The sequence below is a fragment of the Pinus tabuliformis genome, chromosome 5_2, assembly GCF_031772625.1.
Source record: "Pinus tabuliformis cultivar Carrire ecotype Pingquan chromosome 5_2, CPIR1, whole genome shotgun sequence".
NCBI lineage: Eukaryota > Viridiplantae > Streptophyta > Pinopsida > Pinales > Pinaceae > Pinus > Pinus tabuliformis.
In genome coordinates, this window is record NC_142306.1 from 875,738,568 (window position 1) to 875,752,443 (window position 13,876).

The following is a 13,876-nucleotide window of genomic DNA, read 5'->3' on the forward strand; positions in this document are numbered from 1 at the left end:
GATTCACAAGGAAATCCATTCTAAAGCCTTTATTTAGAAGAAAAGACATTTATTATAGAATAGAAAGAAGTAATTTACACAATAAATGTTAAAACAGAGGAGACTGATAAAGAGGTACAATTAAAAGACAAATAGATGAAATATACAGAAAGATGGTCAATATCCAACTACCTGATACTGAGATATGTAAAAACTAAATGATTTACTATTGAAATACACAGTACAAACTTGAAATTTACAGTTAAGTAAAAAATCACAGTAAAGGATATTGACAGGTCAACAAGGTCAAAGAGTATCATATGAAAGTGTATCAGATGAAAGATCATAAGTGAATATGACTTTCAGCATGAAGATCAAACAGACAAGCAGCTTAAAGGGAAAAATATCAAAGACCAAAGCCAGAAAAACCTAAATAACAAGGACAGCGAGCAAAAGTTCAACAGCTGTCTTTATCTTCCTGCATGAAGATATTTCCTTTTCCTAGAATAAATGTAAAATAGTTTAGGATATTTTCTTAGACCTACTATTGTATAAATAACTCTCTTTATGAGTTACTATGGGTTCATTGTTCACCATTGAACCAATTTGACTATTGAAGAAGTGTTGCACTCATTGAAGAAGGGTTGCACCCCTGAAGAAGCATTTGTAAACACTTGATGTACATGAATTTTCTGGACCTGGTGGGCTCCAGTATTGCAGGAATGATGCTGCAACTCCTGGGACTCCCTTCTTTACTTTTTTCAACCCGGTAGTTCGTAACAAACTTGGAAGCGATGGTGTTGTATGCATAAATACTAGCTATTATTGCAGGCTGTCACTTGATCAGCTGGCACAAGTTCGCTAGGAGCTGAAGCCAACTTCCATGAGTTCTTAGAAGAAGCATTTAATTGTGATGGAAGAAAGCTAACTCAAAAGAGGCTATTCTACTTGCAGAAAGAAGATGAAAGCTGAAAGGAAATGCAAACCCTAGCAAACCCTAGTTTTACCCACTAACCCTACTTTTGCAAGAAAAAGCAATGAAATTACTGCAATGGATGCCATGGACTACTGTCAAGGTAAAATGCATGTACTTAAGCTATTTCTGAAGGAAAATGTGGAAGACCCATCTTTTTGTACTTTTGAGCAATTTTATGCAGAATTATTATGGTTGTGTTTTAACTATTTGAATGTGCAGAGGTTTGGTGGCGAAAGGAGATAGATTTGGTTGTTGCAGATGATGAGGAAGGTGTGGAGAGGACCTAAGGAGTCCCTATAACCCTTCTGGAGAATTCCATGGTGATCAGATTTTGAAAAACCGCACGCATGAACCTCTACAGGAAGTCTGCAGGGGATCTACAGGAAATTCTACAGGAAGTTCTACAGGAGCAGGCCGAAAGTGATTTTTGAAGGTTTGGAGGAGGAAAAATGGTGGGAAAAGGAAAATCAAGGGTGGATGAGGGTGTTGGAGGGTCTAGGACCCTGTCAATGAAGATCAAACATGAAGGTGATGGTTGGATTAGTTCAAAGGATAAGAAAGCGATTTTACACAAAAACGTAGAAATTAGGGCTGTTTGGGAAAGTGTGGCGAATGAGTGGAGAAAACTTTGAGAAATGGAATAGAGCAGGTTGGGGGACAAGAGGATGATAATTTGGGATGGTATTTGAGTGAGCTGCACACCTGGTTCTACAAACTGTTTCAAGGAGAATTAGAAAAACAAAGTTTTACCTACTTTAACCTAATTCTGCCCTAAAAAAACTGAAAAGTGCAGAACAGAATGTTATGGACAGGAAATGATGCAAGAAAGCTATGAAAACTGAACAAGGAAAAATCCAAGCATGTAAATACAACTGATATCAACTTCTCCAACTCGAATTCACACACTAGCGATTGCATTGGAAAGCAAAAACAGTGTTTTGGTGGCAACAAGAGTGCTTTGGTCTCGATTCATGGTCCCAAGGAGGGAGAAAGAAGCTCAAAGCCTACTTGGTAGCCTTTCTGTGGATCTCTTCTATTATTGTAGCAAAATAACTAATCACCTAAAGCAAGAATAACTATTCTAATCTGTTATCTCAAAATCAGACCCTGATAGGCTGCTGGTCAGGTTGACTCTAAGTAACTATTTCAAACCTACTTTATGCTGAGGCTTAGCCTCCTCAACCTGAGAGGGCTCTCTCTAGATGGGTTAATGATTTTGATTAAGATAAGATGGCTAACTCTTGTGAAACAACTGTAACAAATATGAATGCTGGAAACATATTAAACAACTATCCATTGGGCCTATGGAGTCAACAACACCTCAACATAACAAAGATCTTGACCTTACATGGAAGTCAGGGCATTCAGCATTTGAATATTCAGAACATACACTCATATAGAACCACACAGTTTATAGATGCATACAGGAAATCAGAGCACATTCAGTGAATTCTGAGTGATTATACATCCATACCACTGCAAACAAAACTAAGGAAAGGACAACATCACACATTCTGAATATAAGAAATCCTTCATGAATCCTGAGAATTAAAATCAAAATTATATTACTGAAATGAGTCTTTACATAAGCCAAATACCAGTTGTATCATAAAATTTTCCAACCACGATTACCTTGCTGTTTCAACTATATATAGAGTTCTTATTCTAACTGATCGATATTCCTCCTCCAGCATGAGGGGAATTCGAAAACTACTTCTAATGACACCTATCAACCATTTAACCAACTAATAAATACAACAAAGTGCTAACTGGAGTTTTTTAAGAGATCTAAATAAACTATGACTCTAACTCCATATTTCATGCATGATGGCTTTAATTGCAAGGATCCTCGTTCTTTGACATCTGCTCCCCTTCAGTTGGACTGTAATGGATGTTCAAAGCTCCATGTTTGATCTTTAATGACACATCCTTTCCAATACCCTGAAACATATGAAATTGTCCCTGTGTATCGGTCTTTAGTCTGCCTTAACATGTCCGGATACAACGAAGTATATCCTTTATCTTTTAATTACCCCAAAATGGAGAAAACTGCCACGTCTTTGATGTGTTGTCCACTGTTTGCATATACCTGTGTGATGACAAAACCTTTCAAAAAGATTTGCCGCTTTGTCAATCATAATTGATCAACTGAATTGTAACATGCAGCTACAGCAGTTTCGTAGCGCGCTACGAAACTGCTGTGTAATTTCAAAAACACAGTCTTCTTTTCATAGCTAAAAGATCGCCACTGTCCATGGCTTAAGCACCTTACTCCCTTGATTTCGTGGGTTTACCTGCCCCAGAATTTGACGATTGTGCCAACGTAGAGTTTTGGGATGATTGGGCAGGTACGATTGCATTTAAAAGAGCTACACCAACATGAGCTTGTTTGAGAGCACCAACATCATTTGTACCATCTCCACACACTAATGTCATTCTTCCCACTGTCTTCAGAGCTGTCAATATGAGTTATTTCTGCTCAGGGGAAACTCTTGCAAAAACCTTCACATATGGGATCACTGAATGTATAGCATTCGTACGTTGCAAGATCATGAAACAATCACCAACTACACAGAGATCATGGGAAACTGACAATTCCGCCACATTATCTTCACAGTAAGGAATTTTCATCATCTCATCAGGTGAAATCCACTCAAACCCTTCACTGTTCTTAATTGGAGTCAAGATTAAAGGAGGTTGTGAAACAATGTGAACTTGACCCGCAACATAACAAGCTGTCAAAGCTTGATCACCTATGATAATCACTAAATCATATGACGACTCATTAAGTTCCTTAAGGACGTCGGCAGAGTCAGCACGAATAGGACAATTAAATACCGCAAATCCTGCAAAAGTAAATCCACTCTCCACAGTCTCTCTATCTAAACTCCTAGCCTCACCAACCGCCATTTCAGGAAGATGCTTGTATGCAAGGGCAAGAACTCGATATCCTTGCTGAGTATAGTGCTTGTAGGTATCCACATATCCTGGGGTTATATCTGTTAGCCTCTCCTGAATGGTTTCTGGTGCACCCTTTGCAATATCTGCACAGGTTGTCCATTACCCTTCCGAGGCATTGCTTTTTCATCAGAAGTATATATCCAATCAATTCCTTTGAGTGCTGCCTTTTCTAGAGGGTCACCAACCAGTTTGCTATCCACAAACACCAGAGCATGGCACACAGACAAAACTTTCAAAGTACGCTCTGGCACATTATTCATGTCTGTTTCTAAATTCAAACTGCCATCAAGACCAACAATTCTTCGAAATTCCATGCCATCTGTTGTAAGAGTGCCAGTTTTGTCAAAGCAACATATATCCACCTTCCCAGCAAATGGAATTCGGAATGGTTCTGTATAGAATATTTCCACGTAATTCAAATAATGAAGCATGTTATAGCTGACTCTATTTCAGGAATGACATCTGAAGAAAGTTTGTCTTTATATTCACTCAAACTCTTCTCTACTGAGTATATCGTGCTGTCTGTAGCATTTCTAGCATCGATTAATGCCTTCTTTTCCTGATCTTTTTGAGCATGCATCTCAGCCTCTCTCACCATTTTCTATATCTCGTCTTCTGTCAGTCCTCCAGACGGCCGGATAGTGATATTCTGCTCCTTATTCGTGGCTTTGTCTTTAGCAGATACAGTCACAATACCATTTGCATCAATGTCGAAGGTAACCTCTATTTGAGGTACACCTCTGGGTGCTGGTAGAATGCCAACAAGCTCAAACTCGCCAAGCAGCTTATTATCTGAAGCCATTTCCCGCTCACCTTGCAATACTCTCACTCCTACCTGAGTTTGACCATCTGCAGCAGTTGAAAACACCTGACTTTTCTTTGTTGGAATTGTGGTGTTTTTGTTGACAAGCCGTGTAAATACACTACCAAAAGTTTCAATTCCCAACGACAGAGGAGTAACATCAAGAAGAAGTAACTCTTTCACATCACCACAAAGTATACCACCCTGAATGGCAGCACCCATGGAAACGGCCTCATCGGGGTTCACACCTTTACCACGGCATTTCTCCAACCTCTACCATAAACAAGAATAGCATTCTCCTTGTCATCTATACCCTGGCTGTAATAACTTCTGAGTTCATTGCGAGCTGCAACAAGTTTTGTAATAAACTGTAACATGTACTTCTCCTTTGATTATACAAAAATATCAGAATGCCACGTCTTTGTGTGCTGTCAACCTTTGTCCATGTGTGAAGACAAAAGCTCCTCCAGGTTGCCTGACATATTTTGGACTGTAGTAAATGTGTTCACTTTATGACAAAAGTTTAAAGTTGCATTCGAATATATGTTTCCTCCACCTGTATTAACTTTGCTGAAGATTGATAATTTTGCAGGATCCCTTGAAGATATTCCCTTTTCAACATTTCCACTTGTAGTTCAAAACTAATGACTGAGATTGGATTATTTAGCTTCAGCAGTTTCGTGGCGCGCTACGAAACTACTGAGATTTAATTATCACCGTCAGCAGTTTCGTAGCGCGCTACAAAACTGCTGAATTGTTTCAAAAATCACAGTTTCAACCCAAAACTTTGCTATTTAAGCACTTTACTATTAAAACCTCCAAATCTGAATGGGAACGTTTGAAAAGATTAATACCAAGAAAAACCATCAAAACTCTGAAACATATCCTTACTTGAAGTGAAATTTCTTTATGGAGATTCTTTTAGTTTTCTCAACTGTATCTTTAAGTCTTCAATTTGTTTCTTCTTGCTTCTAATCCCAGCTCTCAGTTGCCTGTTAACCATTCTAATGTATCTCACCTCTTTTTTCTTGCATTTCTGATATAATGGTAGGTGAAGATGACATGAGATATAAGCTTCTGTTCTGGCTGAAAAATAGGTCTTGGGACAGAGCATCAAACTAATGTGAGCAGTTTGGAAATTAGAATTCTTAAGTGATAACAGGTGGCTCCACTTGGGATAGTGTGCCCCTGTGGTACACTAAGAACATGCAAGTCCAGTGCTTTGTCCTCTTTATAAAAAACATGGATTTGCTTGACAAACATCCCCTTCAAGCTTCTTGGGCCTTCACCTCGGGCTTAAGCTTGATGATCACTGTAGGAAAAAGAAATCTACATCTACTAAAAAAAAATGCTCAGTCAACCTTGAGCTTATTTACATTTTCCTACCTACCTACCCTATCAATTCAAACTTCTTTCAGCTCAATCAATGTGAAATTTCCAATGTAGCCAATCATTTGTCTTATCTGATATTTGAGTTTTTTAACTATATCGGAGTTCAGAGCCACAATGATATTGTGATGACCAGTGCCACTAAAATTGCCTCTGATCTCCATCGAAAAACTGAAACTCTGGAGAGTAAAACTCTTCCATGTATTTAGCTATAGGATCCCAGAATACATGATTAGCTTGATGATTCTTGTAACTTTCTGGTTGTGCAAACTGATCTTCAACAACAGTGTACAGTTCCTCAATCGTGAAAGAGAAAGGAAGCAACACTCTCTCCTTGTGTTCTGCCATAGAAAGCTTCTGAAAATAATGATCATGATTATGAAGACTATATGCCTGAATTTGACCTTCTAAACCTTCAATGTCTTTCTCAATTTCCTCAGCCACTTCATCCAAAAATTTCATCTTATCCTCTGCCTTACACTCAAATGATTTTAGATACGAGGACAAGGACAAAGAAAATCTTTCATCTATTTCTTCATTAATATGATCATCATTCCATTGTTTGAAACCTTGAATTGAAGGATAGTTTGCCACCACATCTGATCTATCTATCCATTCCTCCAAAAACATAAGCCAAAAGTCTTCAAATGACTTAATGGATTTGGTAGGAAAGCTTTCAATCCACTGTTTACATTTCCCTTGAAATGAATCATAGAACAACATAATGAAAACATCCTCATGCTTAACTCTAAGAAGCTCTGTAAAATCACAAAAATCTGATATATGCTTCAACGTTAAACTCAAATCTTCTCCATTGAATTTTGGACCATTCCTTAGAAAATATGCATCCTTTGGAAAATGATTTGGGAAACCATGAATTCCTGAAAAATTTATGCATGCATACCTTGAAATAAGAATGGTAGCATTTGGGTCCTTCATAACTCCAGTGGAATCACCATCAATCTATGAATTTCGAATTCTTCAACAATGGAGTCGCCAAGGTAGATTTGCAACCTCAAAAAGATTTTTGAGCTCCTGCTACCTTCAGAAGTTCAGCTTCATGATTTCGGGAATGAATAATCTTCAGGCTCCGGGCAGACGCACCAAAATGTTATCTCAAAATCAGACCCTGATAGGCTGCTGGTCAGGTTGACTCTAAGTAACTATTTCAAACATACTTTAGGCTGAGGCTTAGCCTCCTCAACCTGAGAGGGCTCTCTCTAGATGGGTTAATGATTTTGATTAAGATAAGATGGCTAACTCTTGTGAAACAACTGTAACAAATATGAATGTTGGAAACATATTAAACAACTATCCATTAGGCCTATGGAGTCAACAACACCTCAACATAACAAAGATCTTGACCTTACATGGAAGTCAGGGCATTCAGCATTTGAATATTCAGAACATACACTCATATAGAACCACACAGTTTATAGATGCATACAGGAAATCAGAGCACATTCAGTGAATTCTGAGTGATTATACATCCATACCACTGCAAACAAAACTAAGGAAAGGACAACATCACACATTCTAAATATGAGAAATCCTTCATGAATCCTGAGAAGTAAAATCAAAATTATATTACTGAAATGAGTCTTTACATAAGCCAAATACCAGCGGTATCACAAAATTTTCCAACCACGATTACCTTGTTGTTTCAGCTATATATAGATTTCTTATTCTAACTGATCGAGATTCCTCCTCCAGCATGAGGGGAATTCGAAAACTACTTCTAATGACACCTATCAACCATTTAACCAACTAATAAATACAACAAAGTGCTAACTAGAGTTTTTTAAGAGATCTAAATCAACTATGACTCTAACTCCATATTTCATGCATGATGGCTTTAATTGCAAGGATCCTCGTTCTTTGACATATGCTCCCCTTCAGTTGGACTGTAATGGATGTTCAAAGCTCCATGTTTGATCTTTAATGACACATCCTTTCCAATACCCTGAAACATATGAAACTGTCCCTGTGTATCGGTCTTTAGTCTGCCTGAACATGTCCGGATCCAACGAAGTATATCCTTTATCTTTTAATTACCCCAAAATGGAGCAAACTGCCACGTCTTTGATGTGTTTTCCACCGTTTGCATATACCTGTGTGATGACAAAACCTTTCAAAAAGATTTGCCGCTTTGTCAATCAGAAATTGATCAACTGAATTGTAACATGCAGTTACAGCAGTTTCGTAGCGTGCTACGAAACTGCTGTGTAATTTCAAAAACACAGTCTTCTTTTCATAGCTAAATGATCGCCACTGTCCATGGCTTAAGCACCTTACTCCCTTGATTTATGGGTTTACCTGCCCCAAAATTTGACGATTGTGCCAACGTAGAGTTTTGGGATGATTGGGCAGGTACGATTTCATTTAAAAGAGCTACACCAACATGAGCTTGTTTGAGAGCACCAACATCATTTGTACCATCTCCACACATTAATGTCATTCTTCCCACTGTCTTCAGAGTTTTCAATATGAGTTCTTTCTGCTCAGGGGAAACTCTTGCAAAAACCTTCACATATGGGATCACTGAATGTATAGCATTCGTACGTTGCAACATCATGAAACAATCACCACCTACACAGAGATCATGGGAAACTGACAATTCCTCCACATTAGCTTCACAGTAAGGAATTTTCATCATCTCATCAGGTGAAATCCACTCGAACCCTTCACTGTTCTTAATTGGAGTCAAGATTAAAGGAGGTTGTGAAACAATGTGAACTTGACCCGCAACATAACAAGCTGTCAAAGCTTGATCACCTGTGATCATCACTAAATCATATGACGACTCATTAAGTTCCTTAAGGATGTCGGCAGAGTCAACACGAATAGGACAATTAAATACCACAAATCCTGCAAAAGTAAATCCACTCTCCACAGTCTCTCTATCTAAAATCCTAGCCTCACCAACCGCCATTTCAGGAAGATGCTTGTATGCAAGGGCAAGAACTCGAGATCCTTGCCGAGTATAGTGCTTGTAGGTATCCACATATCCTGGGGCTATATCTGTCAGCCTCTCCTGAATGGTTTCTGGAGCACCCTTTGCAATATCTGCACAGGTTGTCCATTACCCTTCCGAGGCATTGCTTTTTCATCAGAAGTATATATCCAATCAATTCCTTTGAGTGCTGCCTTTTCTAGAGGGTCACCAACCAGTTTGTTATCCACAAACACCAGAGCATGGCACACAGACAAAACTTTCAAAGTACGCTCTGGCACATTATTCATGTCTGTTTCTAAATTTAAACTGCCATCAAGACCAACAATTCTTCGAAATTCCATGTCATCTTTTGTAAGAGTGCCAGTTTTGTCAAAGCAACATATATCCACCTTCCCAACAAATGGAATTCGGAATGGTTCTGTACATAATATTCCACGTAATTCAAATAATGAAGCCTGTTACAACTGACTCTATTTCAGGAATGACATCTGAAGAAAGTTTGTCTTTATATTCGCTCAAACTCTTCTCTACTGAGTATATCGTGATGTCTGCAGCATTTCTAGCATCGATTAATGCCTTCTTTTCCTGATCTTTTTGAGCATGCATCTCAGCCTCTCTCACCATTTTCTGTATCTAGTCTTCTGTCAGTCCTCCAGATGACCGGATAGTGATATTATGCTCCTTATTCGTGGCTTTGTCTTTAGCAGATACAGACACAATACCGTTTGCATCAATGTCGAAGGTAACCTCTATTTGAGGTACACCTCTGGGTGCTAGTGGAATGCCAACAAGCTCAAACTCGCCAAGCAACTTATTATCTAAAGCCATTTCCCGCTCACCTTGCAATACTCTCACTCCTACCTGAGTTTGACCATCTGCAGCAGTTGAAAACACCTGACTTTTCTTTGTTGGAATTGTGGTGTTTCTATTGATAAGCCGTGTAAATACACTACCAAGAGTTTCAATTCCCAACGACAGAGGAGTAACATCAAGAAGAAGTAACTCTTTCACATCACCACGAAGTATACCACCCTGAATGGCAGCACCCATGGCAACGGCCTCATCGGGGTTCACACCTTTACCACGGCATTTCTCCAACCTCTACCATAAACAAGAATAGCATTCTCCTTGTCATCTATACCCTGGCTGTAATAACTTCTGAGTTCATTGCGAGCTGCAACAAGTTTTGTAATACACTGTAACATGTACTTCTCCTTTGATTATACAAAAATATCAGAATGCCACGTCTTTGTGTGCTGTCAACCTTTGTCCATGTGTGAAGACAAAAGCTCCTCCAGGCTGCCTGACATATTTTTGATTGTAGTAAATGTGTTCACTTTATGACAAAAGTTTAAAGTTGCATTCGAATATATGTTTCCTCCACCTGTATTAACTTTGCTGAAGATTGATAATTTTGCACAATCCCTTGAAGATATTCCCTTTTCAACATTTCCACTTGCAGTTCAAAACTAGTGACTGAGATTGGATTATTTAGCTTCAGTAGTTTCGTGGCGCGCTACGAAACTGCTGAGATTTAATTATCACCGTCAGCAGTTTCGCAGCGCGCTACAAAACTGCTGAATTGTTTCAAAAATCACAGTTTCAACCCAAAACTTTGCTATTTAAGCACTTTACTGTTAAAACCTCCAAATCTGAATGGGAACGTTTGAAAAGATTAATACCAAGCAAAACCATCAAAACTCTGAAACATATCCTTACTTGAAGTGAAATTTCTTTATGGAGATTCTTTTAGTTTTCTCAACTGTATCTTTAAGTCTTCAATTTGTTTCTTCTTGCTTCTAATCCCAGCTCTCAGTTGCCTGTTAACCATTCTGATGTATCTCACCTCCTTTTTCTTGCATTGCCGATATAATGGTAAGTGAAGATGACATGAGATATAAGCTTCTGTTCTGGCTGAAAAATAGGTCTTGGGACAGAGCATCAAACTAATGTGAACAGTTTGGAAATCAGAATTCTTAAGTGATAACATAATCATCGAAAACAACTAAGTAATGAAACAAGATTTAATGTAAATAACAGAAATTATTTCATGAATGAAAGAAGAAAACACTTATAAATACAAGAAATAGGTACTGGGCACTTGGGTTGGGCCCAACACCAAGAGCTATAGCCCCCTTAGAAAGATCAGTTCTGGTTCAAGGCTGAATTCATCTTCATTGATCAAAAAATACTAGTCTTATCACAAAACTGTTTACAAAAAGAGCTCGAAAATGAGCTAAATGCAGAGCTGCACTAAAGTGTGAAAATAGACTATTCAATAGCTAACCTACTAAGGCCTAAGGCCTTCTTTTTTATACAACTTGAGGACTCCCAACAGTCCTCCTCAACTTTAGGAACTCGGCTGCCAAAACTTGCAGATAACAGCACTTCATTAGACCTGCTCGGCTGCCCTTGTGATCATCGATGTGGTGGCCTTTGAACTCTGACCTGCTGGTGGATAACTCGAGCAAGGGGTCATTAATGCAAGAGACACCCTTCCTATAAGTCCTCATCTTGGTTTCTTTGAGTTTTGGCTGTCAATCTGCTCATAAATGCCTGGTCTTGGTCCAAAAATGTCAAAAAATCTGCAATAAACACTCATTAGACTTCATGGAAAAATGATTATCCCCATTCACTCAATTAACATAAATATATTAAAAAACATGCACAAAACTATGGAGAATGGTGGATTAAATGGAAACAATAGGAAAAATGAGCCCATATAGTTACTCATTTCTGGGGCTCATCATCACCCCCTGCTGAATGGGTTGCTCATCCTCTGAGCAACTAATCTAGTTCTTCATCCTTGATGGCCTTAACAGCTTCCCTTACATCCCATGCTTCTGAGGTGATGTCCTCTTCTCTGTCATGAAAGCCTGCTTTTTTTTCTACCTCCTCCCACTGCTGTTGTTCTTATTCCTCCTTAACCCCTTCCAGTATTCCTAAGAGTAATGGGGGACTGAACTTTAGGCCAATCCAATTGCCCTTCAGGTTTTGCATTGATTGTTTATAAAGGGGCACTCTTGCCAAAGCCTCCCTCATTCTGGTTGGGGAGTGATACTCACTGATCTTTAAGATGTGGGATAGTGTATTCCATCTCCTCATACAAGCATGAAGGCAATCATCACCAAATAATCTTTCCATATCCTCAAAATGGGTGATGGCTTGCACTTGCTTTTCGACATAATCTGGAAGAACTTGAGGGTTGTTGGCAAGGTGTTGATGAGCATATATTAGAGATGAGGGGTCTTCTGGTTTTGCCTTCATTAGCAGGGGCTCATTTAGTTCTTTGGCCATGATTTGCTAAACTTCCACTACCCTTTTTTCCTCATGGCTCATCCAGGAAGCCATAGCCATGAGCTGTACATCTCCTAATGCAGAATTGGGGTCCCAAAAGTTCATATCAGGGAGTGCCATGTTATGTAAGTAAAACTCTACTAATTTGGCCTTGTCCTCGGCTGAACTAGTGGCACACAGGTGCATAAACTGACCATAATGTTGGAAAGGGATTGTGCCCCTTTGGTCCATTGTTTTGATTTGAAACTGAAGCCATTGGTCCTTAAGATACAATGCATAAGATCTGGCCAATTGTCTACATTGCAAGGCTTCCATTGCCCAGCTGGCCATGCAGGCCATCTGGGCTTCTCTCTCTTGCAACTGTTGTTTCAACATCAGTATTTCAGCTGCTTCCTGAGACTCCCTCTCTTGTTGTTGTTTTATCATTATTTCCACATCAGGGTGTGTCTCTTCCCTTGGCTGATGTTCCTGTGTTGTTTCCTATCCTTCTAGAGGACCTTCCTGTAGGTGTTGTTCTTCAGAAACTTGTGTTATGTCTACCCTTTGAGTTTGTTGTTGTTGTAACTACTTTTTCAACAATGCATTTTCCTCCTGCAGCTGGGCTTTTTTAATGCTTTCAGTGTGTCTCACCATTGCCAACTCCCTTTTTAATTCTTTCAGCTATTCTTCCATGTGGCCTATATCTGCAACTCCATTGGATTTAGCAATTTTCATCCAAGTGTGTGTTCTAATTCTTTCTTGCTCTAATTCAAAGAAAAGTGGTATAGTGAATTTCTGTGGGATGATCTTCCCACCATCTAGCAATTTGTAATATGAGCCAAAATTAGGCTGAGGGCTCGGTTCAGGTATCTCCTCGGTCTTGTCTTCCTCATGTGACTATTTCGCTGCCTCCTCTTCCATTTTTTCAGTCTCCTTTAGCTTGGACAACGTTTCCTGTAGAAAGGTCCTGACTTCCTATAGAACTGTGTTGGTGTCCAACAGTCTGATTCTTTCCTTCCAAGTGGAAGTTTTGGGACTTCCTCTCTCATAAGTGATAGATATTTTGGAGGGGGATTCCTCCTTTTTCTCAATAGGGGATTATGATAGGTTCTTTTGATGGTGGCTGGGGCTTGCCCACCTTTATCCTGGTGCTCCTTCTAGCTTTAAAGTACATGGATGCTACTTTTTCTCTTTTTCCTTTTTGTTTTGTTGGAGTGCTTAAGATAGCTAGCACAGCTACTGCTTCTTTTGCCAATGTATCAGGGGATGTTTCTTCCTGTTGTTGCTCCCCTTCATCTTCTGTTGTCTTTTCCGTGCCTACTATTTCTGTTGTTTCTAGCAATGGTTTCTCTTTTTCTTTCTGGGTTCTTGCTTTGCTTGTGGCAGTCTTTTTTTGGACTTTCTTAGGCTTTTTCTTCTCACTTTCTGTTCTTTTCCTTTTCTCTGCCTTTGGGGTGGTCTTCTTTTCTGTAGTGGGTTTCTCAAGTTTCTCTTCTGCTTCATGTTCCTCCTCTGTTTCCTACTCTTCCTCTATCTG

General features: G+C 39.1%; 1 pseudogene; it reads right to left on the minus strand.

The window, feature by feature from the left end:
* Positions 1-9,504: 9,504 nt before the first annotated feature.
* Positions 9,505-13,876, minus strand: part of LOC149162095 (heat shock 70 kDa protein, mitochondrial pseudogene) — a 160,874-nt pseudogene continuing 156,502 nt past the window's right edge.